The 6002-nt window shown below is 40.4% G+C and overlaps 1 long non-coding RNA gene across 2 annotated transcripts in view; it reads left to right on the top strand.

Annotated features, from left to right (window-relative positions):
• The window catches only part of LOC113658965, a 5866-nt gene extending 229 nt beyond the window's left edge, over window positions 1–5637 (top strand). The window contains exons 2-3 of one of the 2 annotated variants that reach the window (XR_003444521.2): window positions 193–357; window positions 5333–5637. This is a non-coding gene — a long non-coding RNA (uncharacterized LOC113658965). Of the gene's footprint in view, window positions 1–192; window positions 358–1345; window positions 2245–5332 lie in introns of those variants that run through there. The other variant, XR_007139969.1, reaches the window with a different exon arrangement.
• The last annotated feature ends 365 nt before the right edge of the window (window positions 5638–6002 follow it).

The following is a 6002-nucleotide window of genomic DNA, read 5'->3' on the forward strand; positions in this document are numbered from 1 at the left end:
AAACCATAACAAACGTAGAGGTTAAAGAACAACTTAGAAGAGTGTGCGTGTGTGTGTGTGTGTGTGTGTGTGTGTGTGTGTGTGTGTGTGTGTGTGTGTGTGTGTGTGTGTGTGCGTACAAACATGCGGGGACCCATGGGATTATAACGGCTCTCGCACTTTGAGTTAACCCCTATTCATTATACCCTACAGACGCCCCTTAAGGCACAGTGAAGAGGCAGCTGCTGCCGTTGCTGCCGTTGCCTGATGTAATTAAACTCAACTGAGATTCTGTAGTCAGTCAGAGTGGAAAGTTGCTCATTGGACAGTTAGCCACAGGACTGGGAAATAGAAGCACTTTTGTGAACTTTTCATGAGGTATTTTTTATGATTTTTTCCTTCCTGGCAAACAAACACTGGAACACTTTAAACCAACGTACTGTAGGGCTTCCAACACAACACAACACAACACAACACAACACAACAAGACACAAAATACATGGTCCTTGTGAGCATTTATAAACCTTCAGAAATTCAATTTAAGATCGATGTTGACTTCATGCTACGCTATCGGAATGATCGTAAAGATCTCGTGTCTCACGCCGGGGAAAGTCCTAAACGTTCACCGTGGTGGAGAAGAGAACATATTCTGTACCGATCTACAGAGTTTTTGTAGGCCATAGTTTTGTTCATATTCATCTCTATGTAGAAGAGCAGCCATTCTCTGCATGTGGTTAAGTATGTATACTGTAGCTAAGAGCTTCACTAAACGATTAAATGAAAAAGAAATGAAAAAGAAAAATAAGAAAAAAAAGAAATGTGTAGCAACGAACCTGGAATTGTATATGTTTCGACTTCTCTTTGGGAACAAAGCATGTATACACGACACACAGTATTTTAATAACCATTAAGCAGCACACTTATACTGTAAGTAGGATGATGGTGATAGTACATGGAGGCAGTTCATCTATTCCTGCTTGTTATTCCCACACACTTCCCCTTTTTACTGTTTACTTGCCCTTCGTGGTGATAAAGGTCCTTTTCCAAGGTCGAAAGTTTGCCAGAACAACAGACTGCAGAACAACAGATCTCTGCATAACTGGGTTTGAGCTTAAGAAAATACTTTTCAGTGTTTTGGGACACACATGTGTTATTGGAAAAAGTGGTTAGATGACCACAAAGTTAACAACAGAAACAAGTGAATACTTTCAGCAGGCATGTTTTGAGACTCTTGAGTACTGTTTGTTTATGTTTGTGTGTATGCAGGTACATAAGTGTGTGTGTGTGTGTGTGTGTGTGTGTGTGTGTGTGTGTGTGTGTGTGTGTGTGCGTGTGTGTGTGTGTGTGTGTTTGTTGTTATTCACAGTGTCCAGACAGAGCCTATCCCACATGTTGCCTCTAACTTTACATGCTGCGTCTACAATAAATAAGCTTAGTGTGCAAGAGTGACTTGGCAACGCAAACAAAGCCAACAAAGAGAAACACCAATGCTCACTTCAGCCAGAAGGAAGCTAATGGAAATGAATGGGTTTGAGTGTGTGTGTGTGTGTGTGTGTGTGTGTGTGTGTGTGTGTGTGTGTGTGTGTGTGTGTGTGTGACAGACAGATAGAGATAGATAGATCCAATGAGAGAGTGAGTATTTTCTGTTGCCTGAACATCACAGGGGCCAAAACTAAAATGTAAAATATTAATATAAAAATCCGTCATCACTTCAGAATTATATTATTTTCATGTGCTATAAAATTGACCATAACACTTATAGACCTGTAACATTAAAAAAGCACAAACACACAATCAAATAAAAATGATTTCCTTTATCCATGGTGTTGGGTTTGACATCTCTAGGGTTTGGCCCCAAGTTCTGAAATTCTTTATTATTCAAAACCTGACATTGATCAACACTCAAGAAACCTGAGACTTGGAAATGATTCTGGCTGCAAGGTTTATTTTAACACACGACATTCTTTATACAACAATCGTGGTGGAAAACAATGTGCTGTTCCCTCCATGTTGGGAATAAGATACTGCCTCAAACACAGGGTTGAGGGGGAGTTATATTGAGCCTTGTGTAAAATGGAGTGAGGGATTGACAGACAGATCAGTGCAGCATCAGCATTTAGGTGGACATCTGCTCTACATCTCAACCCTGACCAATGGTCACAAGCTTTGGTGGATGACCGAAAGAGCGAAGTCGAGGACACGAGTGGCGAAATTAGATTCCTTTGCAGGTGGTCTGGACTCTGATATAGAGATAAGGTGAGGAGCTCAGACATTTGGACGTGGGTAGGCAGTGTCCAATGCATCAAAAACGCCAAGTAAATATAATCAGGATGTGATCAGGCTGCCTTCTAGATGCCTCCCTGAAACATCTCCACAGGGCAGCATCCAGGAGGCATCATAACCACATATCAGAACAACATCAACTGGTTCTTTTTGATACAGAGGAGCAGCAATTCTTGAGGATGTTTGGGCATGTAGTTGATGCCACACTGTGGAGGTGTTTTTGTGGAGGTGTTGCATGTGCATTGGGGAGAAGATCCTTGATCAAGCAGTAGAAAGAGAGATTATATCTCTTTTCTGGATTGTAAGTGCATTGAGGACCCAAATAAGTGGAAAAAAATAGATGGATGGATGGGTGGATGGATGGACACAACCGTTTTTTTTTTGTTGGAGATTGGATTAAGATTTCAGTGAAAGTACTGAACACCATCCCCAGGACCTGATGGAAAACACTGTGGAAATGGTGTTCAGAATATTGGTCTTCAAAAGTAGTGCTTTGTGCTAGTTACAATCCCATACAAGCCTTTCTCCATATATTTTAAACATTTCCACCATATGTTCTTAAGTGGCATGAGAGTGTGTGTGTGCCCTGCGATGGGTTGGCACTCCGTCCAGGGTGTATCCTGCCTCGATGCCCGATGACGCCTGAGATAGGCACAGGCTCCCCGTGACCTGAGACGTTCGGATAAAGCGGTAGAAAATGAATGAATGAATGAATGAATGTTCATAAGTGGATTATTTTTCAGCTCTGGCTTTTTTCCTACCATTCTTTCTAACAGATCTGTGGGTCTCCGCAGCTCCTTCAGACTTGCCCGTAGTCTCTTGCTCCTCTGATTAATACCCTTATTAACCTGTTGCTGATTTTTCCTTGACGGCTTTTTTGTGATTTAAAAAAAAATAAAAAATTTAAGAAAAAAATGAATGGTGCTCCATTAACGTTATGCATGGCACCGTATAATGTGTTGTTCTCTCACCAGCTCTTTCTTGGAGTTCTTAAGACAACAAAAATTGTAGCTTGTCATGTAACAATGGCACTGCAACGCCATACTGTACGTCCTAAATGCATTCATGTGTCAGAAAACAAAAATAATCAGAACTGGGACTGAAAACATTCCCCCATTAGCAATTACAGTGGGTCAGGGGTAGAAACTGGCACACTCCATGTTGTAGCACTTGTGTGTGATGTAAAGATGTTCCTTATGTTTTTCCTGTGTCTGACCACCATATACACGGATGTCCTTATCCACTGCCGGATCACAGGGTCAGTAGGTCATGGACTACACTAAGAATACCTTCTGCTTACAAAGTCTGTTGGGGAAGTGATATAGCAAGAACATTTATAAATGTTAGTTTTAGTACTTTAGTACTAGTAAGAAGTACGTCTTTCAGATATCAGACATGTTCAGATATCTTAAGAAAGTTCATTTCACCACCTAGGTGGCAGTCGAGAGGTGAAGGAGAGCGGCACAGGGCTGGGAAGGATACATGAGTTAAAGTTTACGGAACTGGTTGCTGGTTTGTTTTTGTCTTTGTAGACAAGCATTGATGTTTTATTGATCTGCTCCAGCTACAGGAAGTCAGTGAAGGGAGGGTGTGTTCATGATAAAAAAGTTTCCTGGTGAAGTTCCACAAATAGCACTAGGAGTTCCTTCAGTAAATGCTTAATTAGCTGCATTGATGTCTGAGACTGTTGTAAATGCTTTAAACATCTATCTATGAATCACAAGCTCAGAATATCAAAGAGTTTCTTGATTTTGCATTCATCGTAAAATCGGGTATATCCTGGACGGCTTGAATTTAGGTGTGAAAGAAACGAAACATTCATTCATTCATCTTCTACCGCTTATCCGAACTTCTCGGGTCACGGGGAGCCTGTGCCTATCTCAGGCGTCATCGGGCATCGAGGCAGGATACACCCTGGACGGAGTGCCAACCCATCACAGGGCACACACACACTCTCATTCACTCACACACTCACACACTACGGACAATTTTCCAGAGATGCCAATCAACCTACCATGCATGTCTTTGGACCGGGGGAGGAAACCGGAGTACCCGGAGGAAACCCCCGAGGCACGGGGAGAACATGCAAACTCCACACACACAAGGTGGAGGCGGGAATCGAACCCCCAACACTGGAGGTGTGAGGCGAACGTGCTAGCCATTAAGACACCATGCCCCCCAGAAACGAAACAAAAGAAAAAAATTAAACAAATATATTACCACAAAACGTTTGTGTCTCAATTCTAACTTCTAACGCTCCATAAGAGGACAATAAACATAGATGTTTTTAGATTTTGAGGCTCCTTTGAGGCTTTAACAGCGCTGTCTTGACTAAAGGTTGAAGCCAAGTTGAACTTTTAAAATGTCATTTGAGGCACCGAAAGCAATATGTGTTCTAAACAATGGATTCTGATATTTAGAGTTCGTAGGACTTTCATCGAGCCTAGAGAAACTCCAGCTGTGATGAGTCCTCGATATATCACAGCATTTACACTTTTCTCTGGTCTCAGAAGATGATAGCGCAAAGTATTAAATACGTGTCAATGGTAGAAACCCGGCTTCTGCTCAAACATCCTGTAGATAGCTTACGATCAGCCTCGGTAAATATGGGAGAGCATCAGTGGTGTAATTTTAAACGGGAGCTGGACGAAATTTCCCCATCCTGAATGTAATCTAATTTTTATCTGAAATGAAAAATTTTAATTCAATAATGACATTAAGATTTGACATTTGCTCGTTATTATTATTATGCGGAGATTATGATTACCTTTATTTACTTTATTCGAATGAAAATGAAAAGAAGAGAGTGTGCGTGTTTGGTGTGTGTGTGTGTGTGTGTGTGTGTGTTTGTGTGTGTGTGTGTGTGTGTGTGTGTGTGTGTGTGTGTGTGTGTGTGTGTGTGTGTGTGTGTGTGTGTGTTTGTTGTGTGCTTTGAGATAATGGTTTCATAATGATGAGATATTTTTTTTACTTGAATTTACACTCAGCAGTTTTTTGACATTTCATTATCTCTGATAACAACCCTATTCTTTAAAGTCTGCAAACAGCTTCCTTGATTTTCCTTACGCAGCTACTTCTGCTCCGATTCTCTTGGAAACTGCAGTTCGAGAATATCACCATGACAAGCTCCTGGTTTCATCTGCATGCTTTTTGAGTTTGTTAACACGTACTGTACAGCGACATGACGAAGTTGTGACTCGATGCTTCACCAATGGGAATGAAGACATGGAAGGGAGCAGCATGATCTGTTCTTAATCTTGTATATGATGCATACAGTAATATACACCATACATTACTTTATACACCATACAGTAATATACACCATACATTACTTTATACACCATACAGTAATATACACCATACATTACTTTATACACCATACAGTAATATACACCATACATTACTTTATACACCATACAGTAATATACACCATACATTACTTTATACACCATACAGTAATATACACCATACATTACTTTATACACCGTACATTACTTTACGCAATATGTCAAATTCTCTTTAACGATGTTTCTTATGCATAAGATCTTATGCTTAAGTGTCTACATACAATAAAACTCTCATGCTCTCATTAGTAAACTCCTAAATATTGCAGATATTCAGTATTATTATGTATTAACACATTATAGAAATGTACATCCATACCAGGATATTCAGAGAAACAGTCTGATATCAGTATATCACAATAAGTTAGATCGATGAGAACACTAGAACCCTAGTTA

Source organism: Tachysurus fulvidraco, chromosome 2 (genome assembly GCF_022655615.1).
Source record: "Tachysurus fulvidraco isolate hzauxx_2018 chromosome 2, HZAU_PFXX_2.0, whole genome shotgun sequence".
Taxonomy (NCBI): Eukaryota; Metazoa; Chordata; class Actinopteri; order Siluriformes; family Bagridae; genus Tachysurus; species Tachysurus fulvidraco.